The sequence below is a fragment of the Muntiacus reevesi genome, chromosome 3 (genome assembly GCF_963930625.1).
Source record: "Muntiacus reevesi chromosome 3, mMunRee1.1, whole genome shotgun sequence".
Lineage (NCBI taxonomy): Eukaryota > Metazoa > Chordata > Mammalia > Artiodactyla > Cervidae > Muntiacus > Muntiacus reevesi.
In genome coordinates, this window is record NC_089251.1 from 234,089,552 (window position 1) to 234,100,029 (window position 10,478).

A 10,478-nucleotide genomic window follows, 5' to 3' on the forward strand; every position below is an offset into this window, starting at 1 on the left:
CCTAACTGGCCAAAGTTATTACATGTTCTCTTCCTGGACCAACTATCTTACTGTTTACACAGCCCTTCCCTAACCCTTCAACTTCCCACTTCAAATCCCCAAGGTATGATCATAGATAAATTATTTTTTCAACAAGCTACTAAAAATATCAGTAACAACATACAAGAATTTAATGGTAAGATACTCAGCCCAGAATGAAGAAATTCTTGATACTTCCCAAGGGGACTCAATTACGTAATAATGCTACACTCCTCCACACCCCCATTTAAAAGCCTTCTTTAAAACTCTGCTCTTTTGTTGTTGTTGTTGCCTATCCCAAACATTTCCTTTAGCTCTGGTACTCCTTTTGTTTTTGGCCACACAGTGCTGCATGAAGGATCTTAGTTCCCTGACCAGGGATCAAACCTGCAACCCTAGCAGTAGAAGTGGGGAGTCTTAATCATTAGACTACCAGGGAAGTCCCCTGAAGTATTCTTTTAAAACAGATTTGATCCACAGTTTCTGTTACTTTGTCTTGCAGTATGCTACACTAACAACCCATAAAAGGAGAAATATATTACCTATGACTAACAGGCTACTTCCTCATTTTTTCAGATGCTCAAGACAGGCTTTGCGCTTTCCTACATCACTGTAATGGTTTTTTGTTAATAATGACCCTTTCCCCAAGGAAGCCCAGAAGTTATGCTTCAACAATCATGTCATCATGGAACAAGCATGACTTCTTTCTAAACTCCAATACTAGATATAGCCTTTTATTTCCACTCATTTCCACACTTAATTTACTCAAAACTCACCATCATCAAGATAAGAAATGACTACAGAGAAATTTTTAAGTTTTCTTCTAACACGTCCCTTCAGTAAAATGTTCATCACAGTACTATAAATAAGGAAAATGAAATGAATGTAATTATCTTAGGACAACAACTATGAAGTTAGGAAAAGTCTAATCACAGAAAATGAAGACTTTCTTTTACATTTGAGTATGAATTTTTTAATTTTTCCTTTTCATATTCTCTACTCTTTGTGGAATTTTCTATTATAAGTGAAATTCAGTACTGATGTAATTTAAAGTAAGGGCTTATGTTTTGTTACTTTTTGTCCTTATGGATATTCCCATTATTGACAGTGCAGCCAGTCTGTCTGGCTGTCTTCATTTATCCAAAGGAACTAAAAGAAGTAAAGGTGTTTTCTGAGTCAGAGGCATCAAATCCCCTTGGAAAGCTAGTTCCTCACCACCAAATCTAAAAAAGGGAAACAGCAGTGATGTCCTCTCTTTGCTCAATGTTCTTAGTAGTTATGACCATGCATTAGGTTTCAAGAAAAAACATTTATAAGAGCATAAGAAAAGAAAGAGGGAGAAGAAAGCGGTTCTGGTTAATCTTACATTAAACACAACATTTGAATAACTCTGACCAGAAAGGGCAGTTTTGTCAGTTTTAACCTTGCTTCCACAAACAACAATCCTATCATTGAAATGGACGATTTGAAACTGATTAAGCCACCTTCTCCAGAGAAAGCCAAGCAGTCAATTTTGAAAGCAATGGAAAAGCAGGACCCCATAACATTCTCTTTTCCTTCAAGGATGACCCCCCAACAATGTTGCACAAGTACTCCACATGCCCAATAGACCTAGTTTGAGTTAATTTGTTCCTGGGCTCATGCTGTCCTGTTTTAGTTGGAAACTTTCTTCCAGATCTTTGAATATTCAGTTTATTCATCTTCTTGGTCTAATTCAAAGCTGTCTAAACCAAATAACCTTTTCTAATGATTCCAGACAAAAGTCATCTCTATCCTACTATGAGCTTTCACAAACTTTATTCCATGGCTCACCAAGAGTATGTTTGAAGGCAGCATATAGTACAAACTTGATGAATGAAGGCAGCTGTCCTCCTTTTCCCAAATTATTAGTAATAGAGGAATAAAAGTGCATCAAATACCTGTGATTCTCCTGTAGCTGCAGGTACTGAGTCAATTCAGTTTTCAAGTAATGTCTAAATTTTCTGCTGTTTTGTTGAGTTTCTAATATTTGTAAAAATGGATCCACTACCTTACTTTTCTTTTTAACCAAATATAATTACCTGTTATATAATGAGAATCAGAAAAGGGAGACAAAATCCTAAACCTTCATTTTGGTGAAAATCTAAGGACTTTGCTCTATCTGGTCTACCAAGAAGTAAAGAAGGAAGGGAAACTAAACTCATTTGAAATTTACTTCCTTTTACACTAACTCAGCTTACTCTTTGTTAAGCTGTGAAAGAGCAGGGAAATAACTGAAAGGCCAATAGTCAAAAGGCAGAGAGGAAAAAAAAACGGGGATAGAATAATTCACAAAATGATCATTATAAACTCAAATAATGGCAAATTAACCATATAAAGTCATTATCCTACAAAATGCAAAACTGAAACTTAACACATCGTCCTTTAATAACCTTTCAATTTATTATTTAGAAAAAACTGCAGCCTGCTATCAGCTAGATTAAATTTGGCCATATATTCTGTTATACTACCAACATATCCAGCCATTTGTGAAGGCAAGAAAGAGTAAAATGCACTCTTAGGATTGGTACTCAACCTTGAAGTGCTGAAAGCCACTTTATCATCTAGTGTGGGGACAAACACATGCAAGCACATGTGAATCTAACACTATGTTGTGTGGGAAGCTCAACACAATCACCACCATTGTAAATCACTCAGGTATCCACTTATTTTAACATACACAAATCAAGGCAAAGCTCCTTGTGATTTCTACCAGGATATCTGAAATCACATTTAACATTTTCTCCTCCTACAGTTCTCTTTGAAAGCTTGAGATGCAGTGGTTTTCTCCTCTCTTTTCAGTCACTACTAGGCAGCACAATATGTAGGAAACTATTAAAGCTGGACTAGCTTACACATGTCATTTCAATACTGTAATAGTACAGCTGTGCTTTATATTCCAAAAGTGACCTAAAGGTGGAAGAGACTCCTAAATTTTTTTATAGTTAGCATTATTCTAATCCAATTATAACGTCTTGTCGATTTTCTTTTCTATCTTGCCTCATATCACTCAAAACTAAAAGTACTATCATTTTTCTACATATAAGATGAAACTGTTTTACAGGTTAATTAATCATAACTTATTGTTTGCCTTGTTTCTTAAAACTATACCTAACTAGTAAAATATGATTAATGATATTTTCATATCAAAGATAATTTGATTATTCATCTATGGACAAAATCATAAAACATACTTTCCAAAACATACGTCTGTATAAGCTACATTTGTTTGTTTGGGGTCAAAATGAGACATATTATGGGTAATATACATTATTGATCCTTTACATTTAGTTCCTTCAAAGCTTCTTTATTTTATTCAGCATTTAGCTTAAATATTTAAAATTGAAGCCGTTCTATGTTGCAAACACAGCTAAAATGAAGAGCTTCTGTAGCAGCAGTGACCAGATTTTAAATGCAGGTAGATCAATAAAAAAAAAAATATCCACCAAGTACAGGCTCCATGTGTGAGTGGAATGGTTTATAATAGCTTGCAAATGACTATGTGCTTGCTGTAACCAGCTGTTCTTAAATTATGAATATGCAACCAATTCATGTTAAAGCCAAATCCCAGCACTATTTCTACAGAGAAATCCCAGTAGTTTTGCTTGTTCTACATGTTAGCTCTGTTAAGGATACAAATAGCAGTAAGCTTCCGAACAAATAGGACCAAACTATTGGCATTTCATGCACTGGGTCCATTATCACAGCAGGGGATGTCAATCATTGGTACATTCCTATAACAGCTCAGGCAATATGACAATGATCTAGTAGGGAAAAAAAAATCAAAATCTCTGCAGCATACTCAAAGTCCTTCTGACAACCTAATGCTTTCTGACTTCAGCCAATCAGATTGTCAGACCTGACCTACAAGAAGACTTGCATCAAGCCTGAAACATTTAAAAACATCAATCATAAAAACAAAGACAGGACATTGAATTATACAGTATTAACCTCCAGGGTTTGCATACAAAGACCTTAGATTTATTTATGTCCCAGTGAGTTAAGAGCTTCAGGACACCGTTCTTTACACCAAACTGACTGCCAATTTGATGAACCTCTCTGCCCTCAGCAGGAGTGCACCGTCTTTGATTAATGAGTGCATGCTTGTGGAAAAGTGTTAAGAGGAGAAAACAGAGGAAAAACACACAATTATGTCTACACATCACTAAAGTACAATAATCATCTTAAACAAAATGCTTCTTGTTCCTTACATACACAAGCATGCACACATGTATACACATAAAGTCAGTAAAGGTTCTGATCTATGTATTAGCTCCATTACTATTATCTCTAACATTTAATTTTCATTTGAAAGGCATTACAAAACCAAAGTACAAGCCAAATGTCATAAGTTATAAATATAACTTTTTAAAGCATTAATTTTATTTTTTAAAAATTAAAAACACCATCTTACAGAGTAAATTTTTAAATATGTAGGATAAAAACAGTAGTTTCATCTCATGCTCTTAAGAGCCATTCATTTTAAAAAGTTCAGTGTTTAACTTAAAAATATCAGATCTCTTAAATGTTTTACATCTCAGACTATATTATGATGCCACAAATCATATCACATTTAAAACAGATTTAAAAGTCATGTAAATTCACTTTCGTTTAAGCTCCATATGTAGTTGTAAATTAATCAAATATATTTATTGCTCATTATTCAAAGTTAATAGAGTCAACAAATAAACTTACATATGTAAGTTTAAACTCTTTATGACTCTTCTGTTTAGAACTGCTTTCCTTTAAGAAATTGAATGTGGAAAAATTCCTACTTAAATTTGGGATGCTTATTTGCACTACAATTAAAACTACATCATCTCTAAAAATGAGCTAAGTACTGATATTCCTTTTAAAAAGTTTACATTTAATATACAACTCAATTTACCATTTAGTTTGTATGAATATATGACATGATACAAATATTTTATAAGTAAATCTATTTCTTAAAATTTGAATCACAGGCTAAGGTAATAGAATAATTTTAAGAAACTGCATGATGATTATATCAAAGGTTATGTAAAAGTAACTATTACCACCTAAGCATATATTTTACCTTTAGTCTCAGTAATGCATGATCTATTTAAAAGAAAAGTATTTTCATAAACTTATGATTTCAGGAATCACTCAGCAGTGTATTATAAGTGTTTAAATTTGTTTATATTGTGTAAGAAGTCCTTTTAATGGGATTTAACTCAGCAAATTATCTATTCTAATCATCAATTTCACATTTTAAGAATTTCTTTTAAAGGTAAACTACTTTAAGTATGTTATAAATGTCATGCTCTGAAAAACTGTTAGTCCAAAGATTTTAAAATTAAAAATCAATAAATATTGGAACTAGAAAATATCTTTTAACATAGTGATGTTACATTTTTATCCTTAAACTCATCATCCTTAAGAGTTTTACACAAATTTTTTTTAATGTGTTTTCTGCTGTTGAGATTATCACTCTTATTCTCCCCCTCTCCTATCTCCTCTTCCACTGAAGGAAAAAAAAAAAGCAAGTAATTAGAAAAAGTTGAAAATGCTTTGGCACCAATGGGATGATCTGACACCATTTTAGTACCACAGTGTGATAGTTGAAACTACCAACAAAAGTTACTAGCAAAACAAAAATATAATTTCAAATTTTAAAATCTTAAATGACTGCTATGTTATGTTAAATGACTGAATGTTAGTTTACCTCCTCATAAAGAAAATTAAGCCCTATATTGCCCTTTTTGTCAATAACTATTCTCTCTTCTGATTATCTTCTATAACAAAAGTTTAAAGAAATGTTTAATCGAACAAGTCAACATTTATGAAAGCACAATATTTTTAAAGTCTCATGATATAAAATATTTATAGAATCAAAAATTTCTTAACCTCACAAGGTAATTAATCCCTCAGAATATCAAGTTTATTCAAAATCATTAAGCCTTGATAAAATTATTTCCTACAGGGATCAAAATCACCATATCACTTTGTGCTAAATCCTATCTTCCTTTGATAGTTCTAGCCAGGACTAGTTCAAAAACTCACCAACTACAGCTCAAAATCTTTCTTTGATAAATCTTTAAACTGAAAAGTAATCAAGTTTTATCACATACTTTGACTAATTCAAGGGATAAGACAAAAAACTAAACTTTTGTGCAACTGTAATATCCTACATCTTGTATAGTAACACAGAAGTAGCAACAAAGACATTAACAATTGCAGTTCAAGCTGGGAGTGACTGTTCTGTTTCAATTCAATGACGCCACTAATGGCTTCTTAGCAGTTCCATGAAATCAACCAGCTGTCAAGTTGATGCATCAGAAGGAACAGCTATGCTCTCCCATAAGAAAAAGCAACACATCAGGATGTTTGGCAAAACATCTGCCCCTTTACACTGCAGCTCTATAGTAAACACGCAAACAAAGGGACGGGGAGAAGGGCAGCAGCATTAAAATTCCAAGGTTCCACTCCAGGCTCTCATGCATTTTAAATAAATGGCTTACAAAAATAAAAACAAATTTCTGCCAAGTTGAATAAGTTATTTTAAATCTTTCAAAAATGCAAAATATTACTCAGATTCTTCTAGAAAGGCAAAACTACATATACGTTGTTCCATTTTAAAAACTGAGAGTAAACTATAGTTACCAAGTAAAATCTTATTATTATTTTACATACAAAACTCAAAAAGTATTACTAACATATGCCCTTCTTTCATTTAATGTGTTTAGTAACTTACGCTAACAGTATTCTAATAAATGCATTTTCAAGACTGAAGAGTCTAAAAATATTGTTCAAGAGTGTTTGAAACGGTAAATGCTGCTACAGTTCAGCCCTAGTATAACATATAACAGCAAATATACTATCCCCTGTATTTCAAAATATGTATCTACTCCTATTTCTGTCCAAACCATTATATGAATACAACAACATTAAGTTCTTACAAATAATTTCCTATTTTAAAGCATATAGTTTTATTTTCTTTAAAAAGAGAAAGAGAAAAACTCATCACCACAGGATTTAAATACTTTTACATTCAACCATTCATTTCAAACATCTATAAAATCTGCTTTTTCCTATCTGAAACTTACAAGAGCCTCAATGTGTGGAAGTTATTGATTATGCAGCACAGTGACAATATGTACAGTGTTTACAATAGGTGTGAGACATCAAACGTACTTAACTCCCATTTTCTTAAACTGCTTATCCACTGTGCTTGCCATTTATAATCTGCCAAATCTTCTAGTCCTTTGTTGCATGTATAATTTAGAACCATCTGTTCTATGTGCTTTTAACTATTTAAACATTTTTCACCTACCTACGATTCACATAAATGTCAGACATTCAATTCAGTCAAGCTTTCTGTATTGCGTTTTACATAAAGCAAATCTCTAAATAAATAGCATAGCAGATAACATCAAATAAGACTGCTACAGAGATAGAAACATACCACATACAACCTAAGTTTTTATGTGTTAGACAAATCTTTCAATGTACTTGGAATTGTTTCCATTAGCTTTTCTTTTAGTTAATGGTAGTCAATGTTTTTCCCCAACCCAGAAGACAAAGAGAATGCAAATTAAATACAGACAGTTTCATGTCCTTGTTAGAAGAGAAGTAAATATGCTGACTGAAAATGACTAAAGGAGACAGAATTCCACTTTCCCATTCAATTTGCATTGCCTCTTATTTATATACCAGTCAGTATATCATTAAGTTTGATCATGTGACCCACCGAACTTCAGTGAGGGGAAAAACTATTTTAGACAAGCAAGTTAAAACACCACAAGTTTTTATTGTTTATCTTTTCATAATGGCTGACAAAAGAGCATGTAGCTTGAGATTATAAAATATATTTTTAAATCTATGTTGCCTTTTAAACACTATATTTTCGCCAATCACTTTACTTAATATCTGCTACTATATTTTTAAAGTATCCAATATCTCCAGCTTTTTTTGAAAGCTGTATCTTCAAAATGCAAAGAAATATGTAAAAAAACAGAACAGTTAATTACTAGAAGAGATCTAGGTCATCTAAAATAAGTATACATAAATAGTAACCAAGCTGATTAAAGAAAAACCTACAGGATTGAAGTAAATAAAAAAGGAAACATGCAAATATTCAAATCCTTTAAAATATAAAAAATATATACACAAAAACCTCGTAAATACCAAAGGCCACTGTTTATACCAGTTTTTCGCACATAGTCTTCCACCTGTTAACAAAACATAAAATGTGCAGACACTGAGGGCTCATATTCAGAGCAGGACACAAAAATAAGCAGAACAGCTTATCGTTAACCTGTAAGTTACATGGTCCTTCACATGGTCGCTTAAAACAGGGAAAAAATGAAGCGAAAAATTTACTCCTGGTAAAATTTCTTCATAAAGTTTACATGACGTCACTGGGCCCCTGAACATTCCCTAAACTTTGATTCTTAACCAGACACACTTTTTGACTTTCAGGTTTCTTCCCAGTCCTTGAAAAATAAAAATTAAAAAAAGAGAGAGAGACTTGGGAATAAAAATTGCCCAAGATGGCGAAACGCTTGTTGTTTAGAGGGCAGAGGGAAAAAAAAATGGAGGATATTGTAATATACACAAAGGGATAAATTTCAGCAACTCGGCCAAGGACTGCAGCTGCTTCTCTCTTTATAAGGAAGCAACACACAAAAGATAAATACAGAAGGAGAGAAAAGAAGGGGAAATCTTCCAAACAGCAGGGCCAGTTCTGACTCTCCAAACATTTCCTTCCTTTCCCAAGTCCCAGTTCTGGGGTTCGTGGAACTACTTTAAGAGGAGAGGAGCCGCGAATGGGAAGGGGTGCGGGGGGAAGGGGAGCAAAAAGATTAAAAGAGCGAAGAAGAGTTGAGAACAGGAGGCAGCTCCCGGCGAAGAACTGCTAAGAGACAGACATTACTGTAGGAAAAGCTATGCTCCTCTAATCTCTACGTACTGAAACAGACTTTCCAGGTATCCAGATTTTTTCCCAGTTCCACCTGCCCCTACTCCCACCCCACCCAGCTCACTTTCTGTGAACTCCCAAGCCCCAAGTTACTCGGGGAGAGAGAGCAAGAGAGACCCGAATTGGGGGTGGGGGTGGCAGGCGCAGCTTATCAGTCCTACGGGGAAGAGGGGGCGGAGGCAGGAAAGGGCAGCAGTAGGCGGACTGGGGTGGGGGTGGGGGGGTATCTTGAAACTACCCCGGCGGGGATGGGGGGAGCAGCGGTTATTCCCGGTAGGAACGGCGATCGCAACCGTGCCAGAGGTGATTTTTTTTGAGAAGCCAAACTGTTGGCGGCGACCTGAGCGCTGGAAGCCGCAGGGAGGAAAAAGGACACGCGAAGCGCCGGCGGCCGAGCAGGGAGGCCGGCACAAAGGAGGAGGACTCGCGGCGGCAGCGTCTGCCCACGCCGGGGGAGGCACGGCCCGCGGCCCTGCTAGACCGAAGTCCCGCACTGGCGGCTACGAATAAAGTTTACGTTCTCCTGAGACCGCACTCCCCACCTCCCACCCAGGACCGCGCATCTCCGCGTCCTCCTCCCCCAAACTGCAGTCGGGACCCCGAGCACCACCCCAGCCTTCCAGCCAGCACAACAAAGAGACACACCGACCGGCGAGGGTAAACAGCCGCGGCCGGGCGGGCAGGGCGGGCAGGGCGAGCGCCTCCAGATAAGCAACTCCGGAGTCTAACCCCCTCGCTGGAGCGCAGTTTCTTCTCTTTTTCGGTTTCAAACGGCTTTACAATATTTGGAATTTTCATCTTCACCCGCACCCCTCACACCCGAGGATTTTAAACTCACCTTTACTTTCGAACTGAGAGTTGCGGTGGATGGGATTTTTGCCTTCCCCAGATGGTTAAAGGTTACGATATTTGTTTTGGAAACCCCACCACCTCCTTATTTCTATTATTATTTTTGCAAGAAAAGTATAAGGAGAGTTGGAGTGGAGGTGAGATTTGTGATCGGCAAAGCCCTGGACGCCCTCCTTCTCCGTCTTCCGCCTCTCTCTCTCTGATTAGTTCCTATCCAGCAGCAGATTGAAGCAGGAGATGATTCTTCTCAAGGTTTGTTCAGCAGCTTCACTTCTAGGCGAAGGCTTCATGAACCAAGTGACGTCAACCAACAAGGCTTCTCTCTCTCTCCTCTCTCTAACAATGAAAGTTGCTGTTAACAAGGGAAAAAAGAGAGAGAATTGTTTATACCATTTCAGTTCCAATAATAAATGACCCATCAGCTCCTAAAGTAGCCAAGGGAGGGAGGGGGTGGCTTCTTCCTCCCAAGAATCCTGTAACTTTGAGTTTGCACCGATTCTTGTTCCAGGAAAAAGTTAAGGAACTCTAATGTTTTGTTTTACTTTTAAAAGTAGAGAAGACAGAAAATAGGATTGAAAACGTAATTTTTTAAAAAAAGTACACGGGCGAATAGGGAGAGTAGATTAACCATGTCCACCTAAACTTTGTCTGT

At 36.1% G+C, this 10,478-nt stretch overlaps 1 protein-coding gene across 1 annotated transcript in view; it reads right to left on the minus strand.

Moving 5' to 3' along the window:
- The window catches only part of BAZ2B (bromodomain adjacent to zinc finger domain 2B), a 318,837-nt gene extending 308,889 nt beyond the window's left edge, over window positions 1–9,948 (minus strand). Inside the window, 1 exon segment of the mRNA XM_065931616.1 lies at window positions 9,816–9,948. The gene's annotated coding sequence lies outside the window, so the exon portion shown is untranslated.
- Between the last annotated feature and the right edge of the window lie 530 nt (window positions 9,949–10,478).